Here is an 11,435-nt window from a genome sequence, read left to right on the forward strand (position 1 = left end):
TACCAGGGACCCCCCCTATCCTTTCCAGACTAATTCGTACGGGTCTAGGGCATAAGTGCTATCGGCCATTTTAGAGGCAGTACCAACCTCTACCTCTGGTATAATGGTCAATGTGAAGAATCTTTTAGTTTGGCCAGCCGGCAATAGTTCATTTTAGAATTTGTGATATACCAGGGTACCCCCCTTATCCTTTCAAGACTAACTCGTACGGGTCTAGGGCATAAGTGCTATAGGCCATTTTATAGGCAATACCAACCTCTACCTCTGGTATGATGGTTGATGTGGAGAATCTCTTAGTTTGGCCAGCCGGCAATAGTTCAGTTCGAATTCGTTGTAAACCGGAATACCATATCCCCCCTTCTAACCCTCTACTGACAAACTCGCACGGGTCTAGGGTACAAGTGCTATGGGCCATTTTAAAGGCAATAAGTACCTCTTCCTCTGGTATCATTGCCCACGTGGAGAATATCTTCGTTTGGCCAGCCGGCAATAGTTCATTTTAGAATTTGTGATATACCAGGGTACCCCCCTTATCCTTTCCAGACTAACTCGTACAGGTCTAGGGCAAAAGTGCTCTGGGCCATTTTATAGGCCATACCAACATCTACCTCTGGTATGATGGTCGATGTGGAGAATCTCTTAGTTTGGCCAGCCGGCAATAGTTCAGTTCGAATTCGTTGTAAACCGGAATACCATATCCCCCCTTTTAACCCTCTACTGACAAACTCGTACGGGTCTAGGGTACAAGTGCTCAGAGCCATTTTTAAGGCAATAAGTACCTCTTCCTCTGGTATCATTGCCCACGTGGAGAATCTCTTCATTTGGCCAGCCGGCAATAGTTCATTTTCGAATTTGTGATATACCAGGGAACCCCCCTTATCCTTTCAAGACTTACTCGTACGGGTCTAGGGCATAAGTGCTATGGGCCATTTTATAGGCCATACCAGCATCTACCTCTGGTATGATGGTCGATGTGGAGAAGCTCTTAGTTTGGCCAGCCGGCAATAGTTCAGTTCGAATTCGTTGTAAACCGGAATACCATATCCCCCCTTTTAACCCTCTACTGACAAACTCGTACGGGTCTAGGGTACCAGTGCTATAGGCCATTTTAAAGGCAATAAGTACCTCTTCCTCTGGTATCATTGCCCACGTGGAGAATCTCTTCGTTTGGCCAGCCGGCAATAGTTCATTTTCGAATTTGTGATATACCAGGGTACCCCCTTATCCTTTCCTGACTAACTCGTACGGGTCTAGGGCATAAGTGCTATGAGCCATTTTATAGGCAATACCAACTTCTACCTCTGGTATGATGGTTGATGTGGAGAATCTCTTAGTTTGGCCAGCCGGCAATAGTTCAGTTTGAATTCGTTGTAAACCGGAATACCATATCCCCCCTTTTAACCCTCTACTGACAAACTCGTACGGGTCTAGGGTACAAGTGCTATGGGCCATTTTAAAGGCAATAAGTACTTCTTACTCTGGTATCATTGCCCACGTGGAGAATCTCTTCGTTTGGCCAGCCGGCAATAGTTCATTTTAGAATTTGTGATATACCAGGGTACCCCCCTTATCCTTTCCAGACTAACTCGTACGGGTCTAGGGCATAAGTGCTCTGAGCCATTTTATAGGCAATACCAACCTCTACCTCTGGTATGATGGTCGATGTGGAGAATCTCTTAGTTTGGCCAGCCGGCAATAGTTCAGTTCGATTTCGTTGTAAACCGGAATACCATATCCCCCCTTTTAACCCTCTACTGACAAACTCGTACGGGTCTAGGGTACCAGTGCTAATAGCCATTTTTAAGGCAATAAGTACCTTTTCCTCTGGTATCATTGCCCACGTTGAGAATCTCTTCATTTGGCCAGCCGGCAATAGTTCATTTTTGAATTTGTGATATACCAAGGTACCCCCCTTATCCTTTCAAGACTAACTCGTACGGGTCTAGGGCATAAGTGCTATGGGCCATTTTATAGGCCATACCAACATCTACCTCTGGTATGATGGTCGATGTGGAGAATCTCTTAGTTTGGCCAGCCGGCAATAGTTCAGTTCGAATTCGTTGTAAACCGGAATACCATATCCCCCTTTTAACCCTCTACTGACAAACTCGTACGGGTCTAGGGTACAAGTGCTATAGACCATTTTAAAGGCAATAAGTACCTCTTCCTCTGGTATCATTGCCCACGTGGAGAATCTCTTCATTTGGCCAGCCGGCAATAGTTCATTTTTGAATTTGTGATATACCAGGGTACCCCCTTATCCTTTCCAGACTAACTCGTAAGGGTCTAGGGCATAAGTGCTATGAGCCATTTTATAGGCAATACCAACCTCTACCTCTGGTATGATGGTTGATGTGGAGAATCTCTTGGTTTGGCCAGCCGGCAATAGTTCAGTTCGAATTCCTTGTAAACCGGAATACCATATCCCCCCTTTTAACCCTCTACTGACAAACTCGTACGGGTCTAGGGTACAAGTGCTATGGACATTTTAAAGGCAATAAGTACTTCTTCCTCTGGTATAATTGCCCACGTGGAGAATCTCTTCGTTTGGCCAGCCGGCAATAGTTCATTTTAGAATTTGTGATATACCAGGGTACCCCCTTATTCTTTCCAGACTAACTCGTACGGGTCTAGGGCATAAGTGTTCTGGGCCATTTTATAGGCAATACTAACCTCTATCTCTGGTATGATGGTCGATGTGGAGAATCTCTTAGTTTGGCCAGCCGGCAATAGTTCAGTTCGAATTCGTTGTAAACCGGAATACCATATCCCCCCTTTTAACCCTCTACTGACAAACTCGTACGGGTCAAGGGTACAAGTGCTATAGGCCATTTTAAAGGCAATAAGTACCTCTTCCTCTGGTATCATTGCTCACGTGGAGAATCTCTTCGTTTGGCCAGCCGGCAATAGTTCATTTTAGAATTTGTGATATACCAGGGTACCCCCCTTATCCTTTCCAGACTAACTGGTACGGGTCTAGGGCATAAGTGCTCTGGGCCATTTTATAGGCAATACCAACCTCTACCTCTGGTATGATGGTCGATGTGGAGAATCTCTTAGTTTGGCCAGCCGGCAATAGTTCAGTTCCAATTCGTTGTAAACCGGAATACCATATCCCCGCTTTTAACCCTCTACTGAAAAACTCGTACGGGTCTAGGGTACAAGTGCTAAAAGCCATTTTAAAGGCAATAAGTACCTCTTCCTCTGGTATTATTGCCCACGTGGAGAATCTCTTCGTTTGGCCAGCCGGCAATAGTTCATTTTCGAATTTGTGATACACCAGGGTACCCTCCCCCCCCTTAATCCTTTCCTGACTAACTCGTACGGGTTTAGGGCATAAGTGATATGGGCCATTTTAAAGGCATTGATATAAATTGTTAATGTCAAGATTAATGACTGAGATTGGTCTCCGTAATTTTGAAGAATTATATGTCATTGAAATAGTACTTGACAGTTTTTATTTTTCTGTTGTTTTTATTTCTGCAATTATTTATGTTTCTATTTTTTCTGATCTGTTTAAATAGAAAATACTGTCTGTATTGTATGTTTTAGTTTCATGATTGGACTATATTTGTAGACAACGAACAACGAACAAATTATGGAACGCCCATATGATCATCAATTCTCTGTAATTCCTAAATTTCTATACTAGTATTCAATCATTTTTTTTTATTGATTGTAGCTTACATTAATTCAATAATCACAAAATTTTAATAAGAACTGTTCTTTACTTTATTTGTTTGTTGTAATGTCCCATTAAATTTCTATATTTAATTATATATTTATTTCAACTTGTTATTGCTTCAGTTTACATTATTTCTCTTATCACAGAATGTTAAAAGACCATTACTTTGTTTTATATTTATGGAAGCATTTGCATTGTTTTTATTACATTTACAATGTTATTTAAAGACGCAGACCTAGAAGTCCTTGAAGAAGACCAAAAGTTAATTTAGTAAACGCGGACCTCGAAGAAGACACCCATTGACATGCCTGTTTGAAGTAATATCACATATAAATAGGAACGTTATTTAATCATAGTTATCGTTCATAGTTTCTAACAACACTTCTTCGAACGCAAGTCATCTCATGAATATTATTGCCGGCTCATGAATATTATTGAAGGCTGGCCTCATGAATATTAACGCCGGCTGCTATCGACGGCTAGATCCACACTAGTCTTTATTTTATACAATTAATTGTTTGATGACATTTCCGAAGATCATATAATAAGAACAAAACGACATTTGAGAAAATTGCCGGGTCGAAAAGAAGAGAGTGTTCTGTATGTTCTGTACGAAATGTCCCTGGTTGCAGGAAAGGGCCGAAACATGTATATGCATGTGTGCTCTCTGTCGTAAAATTGTTCATAAACCATGTAGTAAATATAAGAAACACGACAGACAATGTAACACCGACGAATAAAATATCTTTCTTGAGAAATGTTAATATGAATCTTGAATTTTGTATCAAGCTCATATAATGAAGTTGGAAAACATAAAATAGTGACCCCTCCCTCAAAAAAAAAATTTACCTTATCTTGTTGCTTTTACTAGAACCGGGACCAGAATATCTTATTACACGTAACTTGTCTAAATATTATAACTTCGGAGTCAAAAATCGGTATTATATGTAAGAAAATGGACTATTAGTAAAAAAAAATTAATTTTCCCGCCACTTGCAGTTAACATCTTTTGGCGCTATATTACCTACTATGACGTCGACGTTTTTGCGGTCTTGTTAAGACAATCAAAAAAAGCATTGGCACTGAAGAGGTTTTGTTAACAATTTGTTTGGCAGCGAAGGGGACTTTTATGTTGAGTTTGTGAGTAAGAGCCCCGGTTTACACATCAATAACCTCTAGACAAAATGTGTTTAATCCTTATAATCTTTCAGCCAAACATTTTTTTTTGTTGATGGCTACTATATATATTTACCATCAAAAGCACAATGGCAAGTCGTAACTAAGGAGTACGCCGCCATCTTGACTTTCTAAAAACCATAAATGTCCGATAAATACAACGGAATCTTAAACCTACCTCAAAAACTTCATTTTAATTAAATTTTATCCGAATTTGAAGCGAACACGTAACGAAATAATCTTTCCCTTGAAAATTTCCATTCGTATGACGTCGTGTTTTGCCATGACGTAAATTCGCCAAATCCTTCATGAAATTTCGCGGAATTTTATTAAATTTAATTTTTGTACATTTTCGAAGCTTTAGTGCAATAGATTTATTTCTTTTTTTGTTATATATGCACTAGAATAGTCACAACTGTTATGCAATTGTTTTTTAATCTCAATTTGCTGAAAATCCCGGGATCACTGCAAGCTTGTGTATCGCGCATGAATAGATTACAAAAGTAGTTTCGGAAACATGGTTTATCGAAGTGTAAACTTAGAGAAAAATTCTAATTGACCAATCCAATTCACGTATTTATAGATATGCAAATCATATAAGAATTATTAGAACACAAATCTAATGTTGATATACATGTATGTGACAATAATGGCAGGAGTCATCTGTACATTGCAATTTTGTGTGAACATACTGATATAGTAAGATTTCTGTTAGAGATAAATCCTAATATTGATCTGAGTGACAATGACGGCTGAAGTCCTTGAGATAACATAGCTTCTGTTACAGAACAGTGATGACTGTTACATATGTATCCATAGTAAAAAGTCATTAGTAGACACATATACTAAGCATCCATAGAAAACAGTTAAACAAGCAAAATAATTAGTATGCGATAGCCTTATAAAGACTAAATCATCATATGTTACAGATTATGTCAATAAGAAGTCAGTAGATTATACCTTTGGTTTTGTAGCTGGTTCTTCTCCATTGCACATTGCCTGTTTTACGGGTAAGATAGATGTAGCCCGTTATCGTCTGAACAACAATACTAACACCGACATGATAAAAAGAAGATGGCACAACACCGTTATTTTGTGTATGTGAAGTCTATAGTTCATCTAGTACGTTTACTGTAATATCAGAATTGGGTTTCTGACTGTTATCGGGTTTGTCGGATGCTGGGTCGTGTGGACTGTCGTTTGCCTGTTATGGTTGGACTTAACCAACAGCACACCTTACTGACTTATGAGTATGGGTAAGGGCCTGAAAACAGTTATAACAAACACAGTGAAGTTGGTTTTAGATGTTATATCTTCTAAAGCGCATTCGATAATCATATATATTTTACACAATATAATAGTATATAATAAAAATAATAGAAACATATAATTCATATAAATGATCAAATAATATAGTATACAAATTTTATGTAAATGCATGAGCATATGCATTTAAACTGACGAACACGTATGCTTATAATATTTCTTATAAATAAAAGCTTATTTAGCATTCAAATATATGAGCAAGATGCAGACTTAATATTAAATATATGAGCATAATGCGAGACCGACTATTTGAACCTAACAGAGCATAAAGCACGTGCCGAACAGCATAAAATAATAAGTATGTATTTTGACTAGGGGGATGTACATATGTAAGAACATATTTAGATCTGGTATCTTTCGAAATATAAACATGGTAGAGCATATATGGCGCTTGTAAAAGCTTAAAACTATAAACCTATCAACCCAAAAATATCAATTCCGACAATGAGCATTGGTTGAGAAATATTCGAAATCGAGACTAAACTTAGCATTACGAAACTAATCGCGAATATGCTAATAATATAAATATGAAACAATATAATATGAATTGGGGAAAACTAGCTATCAAAATATACGAGCTTGCTTTGTATCAAAAATTCATGACTCATAATAAAATAGGACTAAACGACAAGAATAGTTTACGATAAATAATTTCTCATTAAATTAACATACACATGTGAAAATTACGCATAACGCGTTTATTAAAATAATCAATATCTTATCCTTGCGGAACTGACCTTAAATTGTATTAAGTATGAACAAGCGATAAGTTAAAATTATCATTTCCAACATGCGAGCGTAAAACATAATTCTATAACGCGTTTAAAAATACCCTTGAGTGTAGAAAGTTTGTGAAGAATAAACCAACCTTTTTTTGAACATATATACATTTATTTACACTGATCGAGAAATAACAATTTGGTCTTGATTTCTTTACTTGCAGAACTTATTGATAATTAACTTTAACTTTACTAAAATAAAATGGAAATGAAACTTAACGAAGTTTCAGGATGCAATTAAATAAAGTAATAAATAAAAATACTTGACTCACCTGAAAACAGTTATAACAAACACAGTGAAGTTGGTTTTAGATGTTATATCTTCTAAAGCGCATTCGATAATGCCACTTTAGGGACCGAAATTCACTTGTTCGATTTTGCGTTACTGTTTCAGGTTCGACCAATCAGATTCGTTAAACAATCAAGCTATCTTAGTTACCCTGATATTTTGGGGTAAAAAGGGGCGTGGAAAGGTCTTTGCTGGACAAGACAAAGAACCCTAATTGACCAGGTTACCTAGACATATGTTGTTTACACAACAACTTGTTTGTGTTTACCGGACAATGGAATTAGTAAAAAACATGTCTGATTGTGTCCACTTAGCTTGTCGCTAAAACATCTTAAATTGATAAAAATTAAGCCTAACAAAGAGAAAATTCTAAAGTGACAAATGCCAAAATAAATATTTATCAGATGTGAAATTCTTATCTTAAATGTTTCGAGAATATAAAAATGATTTCCTTCAACAATAATGAACGAATATAAAACAAAAATACTTTTAATAAATACTGCAGCTTCGAAATGAACTTTAAATAAATAAAATATCTTAAACTTATGTCTTTTTTTGCTGAAAACTAAATTTTCACCAAAATATAAAATGAGGTCCAAAATGACTCCATGACAACTCCCCCCTACTTCAGCTGATTTCGTCCCGAAATCATGAACTAATTTTATCTGGAAAATAGTAATCATACATTTGTAAATCATATATAATCGAATAAAAAGCAAACAAATCACACAATATATACAAAATATACAAAACAATATATAATCAAATTAGTCCTGAGTAATAAGGTCATATAAAAATTATTGTCCTTTGCATCACCTATGGAGAATTGGGTCTAAAACTGATTTTTTTTTTTTTTAAACTATGAACCAAAGCTGGCTGGATTTAATACAGTAGCAAAACGTTGGTGTGTAACTAGAACATACGCATTAAAAGATTGCATTAAAATTTTGTTAAGTCTTCTTCGAGTTAGATATCCTATGCTGACTGAATCTGGAATCTGTACAGTTTTCATAGTTAATTTATTGGTAATGACAAATGAAGAACATAGAAAAAACAATTTAGAATAAGGGAGAGCTGAAATTGTAATGTTTTCCACTGACGGTGTAGAGAAATCGTAGTACGATGGACACAATGATAAGTTTATTATGGGTATCGTAACACAATCACCACCGGACGTTATTTCTAGGTAAACCCGAGTGCATTGAGAATTTCTTTTACGATACAGGAAGTAAACAAGTACTGATAAAAGCACAAGTACTAAACAACTTAGTATAACAGAAGCATGTAACCATGTAAATTCTGATGTAATAAACTTTTCAATTATAGAAATATCATTTGGTGCAGGTGTTGCAGTAACTTTATGGTAAATAAATGATGGAACGCTGTCTGATTTTGATTTTACAACTTGTTGTAGTACTAAAATGGCAGTTGCCATTCGACGAAATTTCAAAAACATGAATATAAAAAATAGAAATGTTACTGACGCTATTCCAAGAGCGACAAAAATCAAAATGGCGTTTAAATCAGGCCACTCAGATTGCAATTTAATTTGACCATATAAAAGTGGTTCAGTTAAAGATTTAAATATTAGGGAATCATTTCTAGCTGCAGCAGACATTTTCTTTAAACTTAAATGTACTTCGTGGTCTGCAGCTAAAATATTAGACATATTATGAGTATAAAATTTAAAATCTGGTATTGTCATACTGATTTGATTTGAAAATAAAGAATCTCCTAAAATAGTTTTTAGCTTATTTTGATTGAAAAATTCTTGTAAAACTGCTAAATTAATTGGATGGAACACTGACAGTTCTGAGGTCTTGTTATAACAATTGACCAACCTGGGAGGTAAATATAAAGATACTGTAGACAGTGAACACTTGCACGGTAACTGAATAACACAGAACTTGCAACCAGGTAAAGTGGTTTGTTTACCTGGGCAATTAAGTGCAAGCGAATCACTTTGATACACCAATACTGATGTGGAACTCAATTCAATGATGTCATGGGTCAAATGGTTTTTCAAAAATCGGAAATCACAGAATTGTGAAACCTGGTTGATGTCGTTATTGAACAATCCAATAGTGCATTGTGGAACATGCGTTGGTATGAGTGCCTTGTTAAAATTGCACGTGATTATTGATTCATGCTTGCAGTTACTTAGTTCGTTAGCTGAGATATGTAAATAATAGTCATGCTGATGTGTTATAGCAAAGAAATCAGGTAGATCTAGTAACTTGGCAGCATGCTTGAGAGAATTATTAACAGGAACAGGAAGTGACAAGATCTTGTAAAGACGAAGAGGATGAGTGAGTGAAGATATTGGAAAACGAAGGGTAATGAAAAGTTTAGAGTGGTTACGCATAAACATGAAATTTGAATTAGTATAGTAATAGGATGGGTGAGGTTGTGTTAAGTAGAATCCAGGATATGAATTTGTTAAGATGGTTTGGATTTTGTGCAGAGCTAGTGTTAGAGTATGTTTTGGCAATAAGAATGGTGAGATCCGCCCTTCGACCAAACTTTGGATTGCTGCCTGAAATTGGTCCACTTTGCTTCTGAGCATGTTGCCTTTGTTAGTGAGCTCTGTTAGTAGTGTGGTCGTGTTAAGGAAAAAACTTTGGGTGTTCTCTAATGACATCTGAAATTTGTTTGCAATGGCAAGAATTTCTACTGAGTTTTGTTGAATTCCATCCATCAGATTGGTTGTTCTTTTGTCAACTAGTGACATAAATGAAGACAAGTGATCTCCATGTTGCTCTAGAGCCCTAGCCATTAATCTTGTTCTTTGATTTATTTGGTTGATATGGCTAGCCAGTAAATTTACGTCTCCCATGGTTGCAGTACCAAATAAACCTTTAGCTAATGAGCCTATGAATGGTAAAAATGAGCGTGCATTAAGTATGAACAAGCGATAAGTTAAAATTATCATTTCCAACATGCGAGCGTAAAACATAATTCTATAACGCGTTTAAAAATACCCTTGAGTGTAGAAAGTTTGTGAAGAATAAACCAACCTTTTTTTGAACATATATACATTTATTTACACTGATCGAGAAATAACAATTTGGTCTTGATTTCTTTACTTGCAGAACTTATTGATAATTAACTTTAACTTTACTAAAATAAAATGGAAATGAAACTTAACGAAGTTTCAGGATGCAATTAAATAAAGTAATAAATAAAAATACTTGACTCACCTGAAAACAGTTATAACAAACACAGTGAAGTTGGTTTTAGATGTTATATCTTCTAAAGCGCATTCGATAATGCCACTTTAGGGACCGAAATTCACTTGTTCGATTTTGCGTTACTGTTTCAGGTTCGACCAATCAGATTCGTTAAACAATCAAGCTATCTTAGTTACCCTGATATTTTGGGGTAAAAAGGGGCGTGGAAAGGTCTTTGCTGGACAAGACAAAGAACCCTAATTGACCAGGTTACCTAGACATATGTTGTTTACACAACAACTTGTTTGTGTTTACCGGACAATGGAATTAGTAAAAAACATGTCTGATTGTGTCCACTTAGCTTGTCGCTAAAACATCTTAAATTGATAAAAATTAAGCCTAACAAAGAGAAAATTCTAAAGTGACAAATGCCAAAATAAATATTTATCAGATGTGAAATTCTTATCTTAAATGTTTCGAGAATATAAAAATGATTTCCTTCAACAATAATGAACGAATATAAAACAAAAATACTTTTAATAAATACTGCAGCTTCGAAATGAACTTTAAATAAATAAAATATCTTAAACTTATGTCTTTTTTTGCTGAAAACTAAATTTTCACCAAAATATAAAATGAGGTCCAAAATGACTCCATGACAGTAAGACAAGATAGTAACTTCACAGAGTTGTAGACTTGATGGCCAATCCCCTTTTAAATATTGAAACCGATAATTTACATAAATCTGTAGTAATTATTATTACAGAACACATACAGAAGGAGGAAAAACGTTCTTCTTAACTCTTGTTAATTTGTCCATGAAAGTTTTACCTGTACTATGGCACATAAAGGTTCAGAAAAAAAATCTCATTTAGTCTTGGTGTCTAGTCTATGAAAGTATGACATGTATCAGAGCACACAGCTAATCAGGAAAAATAACCTTCGTGTTAACCCTTGTTTTTTGGTCTGTGAAAGATTTAATTTAACTTGACCGAAGCTAAACAGTGAAT

This window comes from Mytilus edulis, chromosome 8 (genome assembly GCF_963676685.1).
Source record: "Mytilus edulis chromosome 8, xbMytEdul2.2, whole genome shotgun sequence".
In the NCBI taxonomy this organism is placed as follows: domain Eukaryota; kingdom Metazoa; phylum Mollusca; class Bivalvia; order Mytilida; family Mytilidae; genus Mytilus; species Mytilus edulis.